Below are 10,470 nucleotides of genomic sequence, written 5' to 3' on the forward strand. Positions count from 1 at the left end.
TAGAGAAGGATATTTGCCATTATGATGTCCTAACCAGAAGATTGGCTCAAATTAAAGGAAACATTGTTGGGTCCTGAAGAGTACAAAACGTGGAGAGAAGTTCTATGATATGATGTTGAGTTGGCAAATTATGATCGATTGACTTGATGCTGGACAAGAAGGAGAAGATAGAGGAGAAAGCTTGAAGTCCGCTGGTGCAGACTTGCCAGACTACTCACAGGCAACAAAGCTTGATAAGTTGATGCCTTTGACAGTCACAAATCCTAGAAAAGGTATGTTTTCCCCTTTTCCCCCTGTTGTTCCATTTCATTTCAAATTGTTCAAATTAATGCATGGTTATTGAAGAAAGTTTAATATGGTCATTTTCTAACAATTGATTGGTAGAAATTATATGCGATTTTTTGTCAGTTTCAGTGTTCTAAAATTAAGTTTCATTTAAACAGTGAATGCAATTTTCTGTAGTGTGTTGTATAGATTGTAAAACTAACAATAACCAAACCTCCTAGTTTAACTGTTTAACAGAAATCTAAAACCAGCTTATTTAGATAGAAGAAAAGTTGTGAAAATAATTTTTTAAGTGTTGTCTATGCTATTATGCTGTCTTCTGGATAAAGAGATTAGAAACCCACAGATTGACGATCCTGCAGAATCAAATGAGTAGCTATTACATAAACTTTCATTCTTGAGAAGAATAGACTCGGAAACGTTTATACATTCAATACTTGATGCAACCAACCGAAGTATTCGCCTCCTTAATAAGAGTCCCAAGCACTGGTGCTAGCAGGCACTTTGAGCTGGCTTCCCTGTAAAAGAACCCTAAACACTTGCAATCTTTATCACACGTGGCTCTACATTCTTCAACCTTCATTGGTCCATCTCCACCGTCCAAATAGGGACTCAAAAAGTGCTCAACGGCTCCAATCTTATATTAGTTTGCCTTTGCTCCGCTCTTACATGCTGCCAACTTCGGTGGCGCGCATGCCTTGCTCCAACCCAGAAGCCCTTTTGGACTTGGGCATGCCACACACTTGCCTTTGCTACAGTACCCATAAGATCCACATTTTGATGGCAATGCACAATCCATGACGAAATAACTAGAAAAGAATGAGAAACTCTCATCCCACTTTTGGTCGCTGACTTCATTGTAGTAAGTATAGGCCGTGAGACTGTCGTCTGATCCTAGTCTCAAGAATGAGTACTTGGCATTATATCTGAGCTTGTTGAGGATGAGTTGTTGTTCATTGCCTATCGGACGGGATTGTAGGAGGTGCCGGTGGTTTTGACGTGGAGCTTCGGGGTTTTGGTTATCTTGAGCACAAACTCATATGCGTTGATGTCATCAATGCCAATCGTAGTGTCAAAGTCGAATGTTACAGTGCTTCCAAAGTTAAGTCTCTTTCCAGCCACTAAGAAGCTGACTGGAGCTGTTCAAGTATATAGTGAAACCACTTCGATCAAGAATTAAGACTGTATAGCCCATCAGAGGCATCTGCATCAGATTTTCGACTGATAAGCTTGTTATGACCGGTAATGTTTTTGATTGACTTCCCCGATAGAAGAGTATCGTGACGGTAGTCAAAGCTTTGCCATACAAATTTTCCATTCTTGTCATGAAGAACCAAGTTACCATTTGGAAGTAGATTTATTCCCGTGACACCTTTGTTGGCCGTGTTTGTTTGCCAAGAAACAGACCCATCTACATCAGCGAGGATCAAGTTCCCATTACGGCCAAGAGAAAGGGTGGCCTTCTCGCGCACTGGGTGGTTCCATTTTGCATCCCAGACCCACCGCATGAGGCCCTCATCATTGGGAACCCCCATTCTTATGGAAAATATGTAAGTCTGGGGAAGTGTTGTAGAAGTATAGTCTGAAAGGATGTGCATAGAAGGTGTGAGCTTTAGTTTGGATCACCCGGTAGCTACCTCCGAATTCAACTATTCGATCTCCAAGTTCGCCTTGGTTGACAAAGATGAATGTTTGGTTTGCAGGGACTTGAGCTTGGGAGGGAATGGCAGAGAAGCAGCAGAGAAGGAAGAGAAGTAGGAGAAAGGGTGCATGAGAAACTATAGAAGTTGCCATTTGGTGATATGTGCAACTTGCTGTGGGGGAAATATATAAGCAACTTGATGTGGGGGAAAACTAAATTCAAAATGTGCTCACTTCTAACTTACCAGAAGTTGTATATATGTCCTTTCTTCGAACTTACCATCTCAATTGTTTTTAACACTACAATTGTATATAGCACATGATATCGACATTAGTGAAGTGAAGGAAAAGTATTGAACGTTTGGAGAGTCAAGAAAGGAGGGATGGGTGCCCTCCAGTCCAGCCTACGTTAAAAACCTAAATGAATCAGGACCATCGTCAGGGCCGGCCATGTGGAGAAATAGGCTCAAGGTGGAAAAAATTTTAGGCCCCAAACATAAAATTAAATAGAAAAAGTCAAAATATTATAGAAAAAAAATCATTATATCACTTAAATATGATCCGTTTTGCATTTTTAGATGCAAAAGTACCAATTAAATCTGAATAATCAAGTTGTTCAATATTATTCTTTTCGATGGATATCATAGCTAAACCACTCAATCTTTCTTGTGACATAGTAGATCGAAGGTAAGTCTCGATCAACTTCAATTTTGAAAAACTTCTTTAATAGATAAAAATTAAAAGATCATATGATGCATACCTCTAATGAGTTGCGTTATGAATAATTGCACAGGTCTGAATTAATGAAAAAAAAAGAACTGTAGAAAAATTGTGGAGCCGAGAGAGAGACCAAGAGAGAGAAAAGAAGAGTAGAAGAGGATGGAGAAAATTAAACAAAATGGACTTAATTCGGAACAAGTGAATCGTTGGTATAGGAATACTGTGGTATAAATTAGAATCACTCGAGATTGCATGTGAGCACGGATTTATCTCCCTTTTATATAGGGTTTGATTTTTTTGGTGAGCAGCTTTTTTTTAGGCCCTCAAAATTTTGGGTCCTAGGCTTGGGTCTAATGGCTCCCGGCCAGGACCGAAACTGACCGTCGCATCCAGTATTGCCAAAATAAAGTAAACAAGACAAGTTCTTGTTAAAATCAATTGCGCTTCTTCTCTTGGATGCTATGTAGCACATCATATGCAATATAAGGTTTGCAGCCCTGCACGACCCTGCATGATTCAATACTCCCTCTCAAGCGCTGGCTAGAGAGAAACAATAGCCAAGCTTGACCAACAAGTGATCAAATTGAGCAGAAGGAAGAAGTTTAGAGAACACATATGCTAGCTGATCATAGGATCAGACATATTCAGTAATAATTGACACCAGACTGCACTTGATCAAGAACAAAATGACAATCAACTTGAATATGCTTAGTACGTTAATGGAAAATAGGATTTGCTACAATGTGCATGGCTGCCTGATTATCACAATGAAAAGTGATAGGCAAGGAACATTGAATACTAAGATCAACAAGTAATATTTTTAGCCATATAAGTTCACATGCAGCATATGCAATGGTCTAAATATCGGTTATCGGCATCGTATCGGTTTTGGAAAATAAGGATATAACGGGGATATATCGGATTATATCGGATTTATCGTTTTTGTTAATTTTTAATTTAAATTTAATATATTTATAAACATATATTTCAAAATATTCAAAATATACCAAATAATATTAACTACTAAGTACTAATTAAACAAAAATATCTGCACAAAAGATAGATTGAGATATTGATTATGCATTCATGCATTATAAACTCTCTCATCATCAGAATCAAAGTCAAAATCATCTTCTCCATTATCTTCATCCTCATTTTCTGAGATAAAATCATTTTCATAAATCACATTCTGTCTATTTGCGTTGAAATTCCTCAAAACGACATCGCCTCCTTAAAAAAAATCACCGAAAAAAAAGTAACAAGAAAAAAAGTCACCAAAAAAAAAGTCAACGAAAAAAAATTATCGAAAAAAATCATCGAAAAAAGTCTCCGAAAAAAAAAGTCCACGGAAAAAAAAAGTCCACCAAAAAAAAGTCAAACGAAAAAAAATCCACTGATATATCCCGATATATCCCGATATATCACCGATATATCGCATGTTGACCCGATAATTTGAGTTGACCGATATATTAAGGCGATATGGCATTTATCCTATCGGTTTCTAAATATCACCAATATATCGCCGTTATATCCCCGGTATATCCCGATATTTAGAACACTGAGCATATGACATAGCCCTGTACTCAGCCTCTGCACTTGATAGAGCAACCACTGACTGTTTTTTACTTTTCCATGTCACAAGATTTCCACCAACAAATGTGCAATAGTTTGTAGTAGATTTTCGATCTAGCACATTCTCTGCCCAATCGGAGTCAGTAAACCCTTCCAACTTGAAATGACAGTGCTTGTGCATCACAATGCCTCTAGTAATTGATCCCTTTAAGTATCTCAGTAATCTCTTAACATGATTATAATGATGCATTGTTGGAGAGTGCATGTATTGACTTGACAAGCTCACAACATAGGTAATATCAGGTCTAGTGATAGTAAGATAAATGAGTCTACCAACTAACATTTGATAGATTGTCACATTTTGGAAAGGTTCACCTTCAGTTTCAAGTTTATGTTGGCTTGGAAAAGGGGTCTTTGCTGATTTGCAGGAAGCCATATTAATCTCTTCTAATAAATCAATGATGTACTTTCTTTGATTCAAGAAAATGCCTGAAGGAGAATGATCCATTTCAATACTAAGAAAGTATCTGCGATGACCAAGATCCTTGATTAAGAAAGCAGTATGTAATGTAGACTTTAGAGCTTGAATCTTATCTGCACTATCTCCAATAATAATTAGATCATCAACATACACCACCACAACCAATCTTCCAGCCTTTCCATTTCGAATGAATAACGAGGAGTCACCAGCTCCACGTTTAAAACCACACTTGAATAAAACTGAACTTAGCTTAAAATACCAAGCTCTAGGAGATTGTTTGAGTCCATAAATGGCTTTATGCAATTTGCAAACCAAACCTGGCTCATGTTCTTGGGGGTGACCAGGAGGAAGTTTCATATAAGCATCTTCTAGTTCTTCATGAAGAAAAGTATTCTTCACATCTATTTGATAAAGGGACCAACCAAAATTAATAGCCACAGACAGTACAACACAAACTGTATTCATTTTAGCCACATGAGCAAGTCTCCTTGTAGTCAACACCAAAGGTCTGTGTGAAGCCACGCGTCACCAACCTTGCTTTACATCTCACAACATCACCATTATAATGAAATTTTATTTTATACACCCATCTGGCATTGATCACCTTCTGTCCTTATAGTGCTGGAACAACACTCCAAGTCTGATTATCATCTAAAGCTTTAAACTCCTCTTTCATTGCTTGTTTCCATACTGCTAATTCATTTGCTTATGCAAAACTTCGAGGCTCAATAATGTGACTGGTGTTAGTAATAAAAGCATTGTATGAGGATGAAGCGTTTGTTGGAATAACTAAATTGCCAAGAGGATGCTTAGGTTTGTAAATTTCATAATCTTGTAGTTTTGCAGGAAGATTTCTAATCCAACTAGGATTTATTCGTAGAGCTTGATGAATTTGAATTTCTTGATTTTGTTGATCAACAATAGCTGAATTGTCATCAGACTCACTATTTGAATAAGTTGAATGTCCCTCAGGAGAAGAAGCACCAAATCGTGCAGGACTTGGAACAACCGCAGGCTCCTCTGCAGGCTCCTCTGCAGGCTCTTCTGCATGCCTATCTGTAGGCATGAAAATAGGCACATCAAAAAGATCTATTCTTTCTCTCAGACACTCCATTATGCTGAGGTGTACTAACACAACTTATTTGGTGAAAAATACCATGTTCTGTCAGATACTTTTGCATGACATTTGAAGTATATTATGTGCCATTATTAGATCTCAACATTCATATGCTTGAGGAGAAATAGTTTTTAACTAGATTATGAAAATCTTCAAATCTCTTCTTTACCTCGTTTTTCTGTTTCAAGAGAAAACAAAAGTAGTTCTAGAAAAATCATCAATGAAAGTGACATAATATTTTTAACCATCAAAAGATTTAATTCTTGCAGGTACCCATACATCAGAGTAAATCAGTTCAAACTCCCTAGAGGCTCTAGAGCATGAGTTTGAAAAGGATAGTAGACTTTGATTTGTGACAATGTTGAAAGAAGGAATGAATGGTAGAAACATGAGTTTGAAAAACGTGCTTTGATATCATGTTGAAATGTGGACCGAAGCAGAGGATGAACTTGGAGAATTTCCAAATGTATTTCATTCAGTTGAAGATTACAAAAAACAAGAGAAGACTTGAATAACTAGAGAAAATGAGCTCTAACAACTCTAACCTACGGTGTCCGTAACTAGAATTACACAAACCAAGGAAACCAGAAAAAAGAAGAGATAAGAGTGAATTGTTGACAAACAACCAGAAAATAAGGAGAGAATTAAAGAGAGAAGATCGGTAGAATTGATCTTGCAATTAATGTTGTCGGATGAACACCAAAGACACCAATTGACACAAACGACCACCAATCCTTTAACTGAGAACGACAACGCCAAGATGAAACGACCATTTGCAATACAAGGGCTACAGCCCTGTGTGCAGCCCCGCACGACCCTGCAATACCCTGCATGATTCAATAGTTTCTGAATCTAGTGGCTGCTTCAGTAGCTGAATATAGTTAAAGTATTGAGTCTGCTACCTTGTTCCCTAGCTCATCGATCATTTGTCCCACGTTGATATATAGATTATTGATATCAGAGAAAAAATAAGTCCAGGTTCTAGAGTTTCAGTGGTGAAGTATAAATAGAGGTTAAACTAAGCTACAGACTAAACATCTTCCTTCCCATTCATTCATTCACCATGTCATTGTTCTTTCTGTTCCTTCTTTCACTTGCTTTCATTGCTCAAGCTCAAATTCCCGCAAATGAAATTTTCAAGTTTGGAATTCAGGAGAATATTGGCCTTATGTTGTTGAATACGATGCATCCTATCGTATGCTAGATCTCTTTGCCTCCCCTTTCCAACTTGCTTTCTACAACACCACTCCGGACGCCTTCACTCTTGCTCTGCACATGGGTTTGAGAAATCTGAATCAAACTATCGTTGGGTTTGGGAGGCCAACCGGGGAAACCCTGTTGGCGACAACGCTACCTTCACTCTTGGAACCAATGGAAACCTTGTCTTGGCCGATGGTGATGGTCGGGTGGCTTGGCAAAGCAACACTGCGAACAAAGGGGTTGTACACTTCGAGATGCTTTCAACCGGAAACATGGTTCTTTACAACTCAAAGGGCAAGCCTATTTGGCAAAGCTTCGACTCCCCTACAGACACTCTTGTAGTAGGTCAATCACTCGGTGCCGGAGCTGCAAGCAAGCTAGTGAGTCGAGCCTCCGAGACTGAAAACAAAGACGGGACTTATAGCTTGGTGTTGGAGCCAAAAGGTTTAGCTCTGTACTACAACAGCAAGAACTCTCCAAAGCCATTACTCTACTACACAACCTCGAAAAGGTTTGGTTTACCAAAGGGTTCATCATTACACCGCATTACAATGAACGCTGCTTGATTGTTCCAACAAGTGTGCCTTGGATTGCAAGTGTCTAGGTTTCTTTTACAACAGAGATGCATCAAGGTGTTGGATTGCCCATGAATTGAAGACTTTGACCAAAGTTGACAAACCTAGTCATGTTGGTTACATCAAGGCGCCCTATTGAGAATCTATCATTATTATCATGTAATCAATAAGTATCGATCATCTAATCTAATATGGTTTATTTATGTATTTTCTTGATGAGATTTATTTACAACTCAGGCACTTACATTTTGAGCAGTAACTTAGTGCATTTTCTCTACAATTGTTTAGTTTGGTTTTTAATCAGTGATATAGCTTTATTAGTGAGAGAAAATCGCTCACAAGTTCATACTGTTATCCCTAATTATCACAAAATTCTAAGATTATAACAGTAACCACGAACATACATGTCAAACTGCGAGTTATCGGATTGCAATGCTCATTGCATCGACTTAATTATTATTCTACTACGTACATACGTTTCAAATCTATATAGTATATACCTTGATGTGTGCTTACTTTTGGCAGCTCCGATCCGAATTTACGATAAGATCTACCTAAATAATATGAATTAAGTAACGAACCTACTACTACAAACTATATCTCTTCTAAGAGGCCACAGCCAAACAATACAGAACATGAAGAGGATAGCATCATTTTCAGGCGTTCCAGAAGCGTACGTTATACATCACTCTCTGCTAGCTATATATGAAATGCACCTTTCAGCAGAAACCCTAGTGCTGGAAATCTGGAAGGCATGTCTTATCCAATTGTTAATTCCGTATTTGTTGCATAACCTAGCTGGCTGGTCCATCATACATTTATATCAACTTGTTTTCCCCAGTTTTTAGTATCATTGCCCCCATACGTTTGAATATCACTTTTCCAAGTTGCCACGCCCTTAGAGATCGATATCAGATAATTGTCAATTGACGAAGGTTCTATAATGCAAAGTCTGGTCAAATATGGTGCTTTCATTCCACTCTGACGTTGATTCATTCGTAATGGATAATACTCCTTGATCAATCACAAAAGTAGTATTATCCATGTAAACTTCACTCGCTTGCTTATGGAGCAAGCAGTCTACGTTCAACACTTAAGTAGAAGGCAAGTTCTGGTAGAGCCCACTCTCCGAGAGCCTAACATCTTTTGACAAATGGCGTATGTGTGTCAGCCTTGGCAAAATTTTACTTAAAAATTTTGTAAATGTTAATAAAAGCACGCATAGGTCACATGTTATGTCTTCGCACGTACTATGCCGTCATCTCCGACTTAGGTACACTGTACACGTATTATGCCTTCATCCAAATCAAAAACTCATTTTTTTTTATCTTGTACTATGCCGTCATCTCCGACTTAGGTACACTGTACACGTATTATGCCTTCATCCAAATCAAAAACTCATTTTTTTTTATCTTGTACTATGCCGTCATCTCCGACTTAGGTACACTGTACACGTATTATGCCTTCATCCAAATCAAAAACTCATTTTTTTTTATCTTTTTTTATTACTCATGATTGTGGATGGATAGAACACTGCCTTCTCCACCTCGGCGGCGAGTGGCGGTGAGGCTGAGAGAGAGTGGCGGTAAATCCGCTGATTACGAAAAGGTACTTAACATATTGGGGGATGTGGGTTTCGGTGATTGATTAAGGGATGGAGATTCAGAGAGGGCAAAATTTTGGCCTTTGAATTGGGGTTAAAGAGGAGGAGGAGATGGAGACATAATATGGTAGACATGGCAATTAGAGATGCAAAATTGCGGAGCCTAGCCCCATCTTGGAAACCAAGAAAGGGGGAAGAAATAAGGGTGTGGTGTTGGGTGGGTCGGATAGTGGACAAAATTTGGACAAAAATGAGATTATGGTGAGATCAATTTTCACAAGTGATAAATTTTTGATCCCATAGTGATTTTCTACTCATGGGTATCTCAAATTCCTCATTCTGGGTTTCTCAACCTCACTGTGTTCTTCAAATACACAAGTCAACGACTCCGGCTATGGTGACAAAATTGGTTTCTCAATGCGCACGTGTGGTAAAGGGAGCAAAGTTACCCAACCATTTCATTTCACGAAGTCACGTGCATGGTGTATACGGTTTTTAATTTTTTCTAACGTCTGAGCTTTAACTCAGTTAAGTGGGACCAAGTCGGCTCAACCTATACCCAATCAGCATGTATGCAAAAGTTGATTTGAGATATCGGAAAATAAACTCTTAGCAGACGTTGCCTAAGTACAATTATATAAAGATTGTCTAAAGAGCAATGTAAATTCCGGACGTCGAATACAAGAGCGTAGTCTACGACTCTACGGTCTGCATTAAGTATGAATCATTTTATTAAAACAGCTTAAAGAAGCACATCGTTTGTCTATAACCTAAAATCGTCCAACGTTGCGAAGCTATAATTTTACAATTAAGGTTCGCACTCTACTTTATAGCTAATTTGCCCGCCCATAGTTCTAGTAAGCAATATAAAGCAAAGGAACATTGTTTATTCGAACTTGGAACATTGATTATTCACCATTGACGTAGAACAAATTGAATATGTTGGCCTGCATTTGTGGTCGATCCATCTACAGATTTTCAAACGCATCCAACACATCAACATTGTACATCGGTACGGAAATCTATGCCAGTTCATGGACGTAATCAGACACGTTGGTCAAAATCGGCGTCCAGACAAGAAAGCACTTCACAGTCATTTAGATGCTCTTTTCTCAGGTTTATTTTTAAAAGACAAAAACCATGATGCTTGATCTATATCCAAATGCAAATAGTCTTTGTTAACAGATAATAAAGCATCGTGGCTCAAACTTAATGACTATATTAGCCTTCATTCTGCTCTATAAAATGCGGGGTTTGCCATGCTCTGCAACACAAA

General features: G+C 38.2%; 2 pseudogenes; one reads left to right on the forward strand and one right to left on the reverse strand.

The window, feature by feature from the left end:
- Window positions 1-715: 715 nt before the first annotated feature.
- Window positions 716-2,090, reverse strand: LOC126786273 (EP1-like glycoprotein 2; annotated as a pseudogene).
- A 4,789-nt stretch (window positions 2,091-6,879) lies between these two features.
- On the forward strand, window positions 6,880-7,730 carry LOC126787043 (epidermis-specific secreted glycoprotein EP1-like; annotated as a pseudogene).
- Window positions 7,731-10,470: the final 2,740 nt, after the last annotated feature.

Source organism: Argentina anserina, chromosome 3 (assembly GCF_933775445.1).
Source record: "Argentina anserina chromosome 3, drPotAnse1.1, whole genome shotgun sequence".
Classification (NCBI taxonomy): domain Eukaryota; kingdom Viridiplantae; phylum Streptophyta; class Magnoliopsida; order Rosales; family Rosaceae; genus Argentina; species Argentina anserina.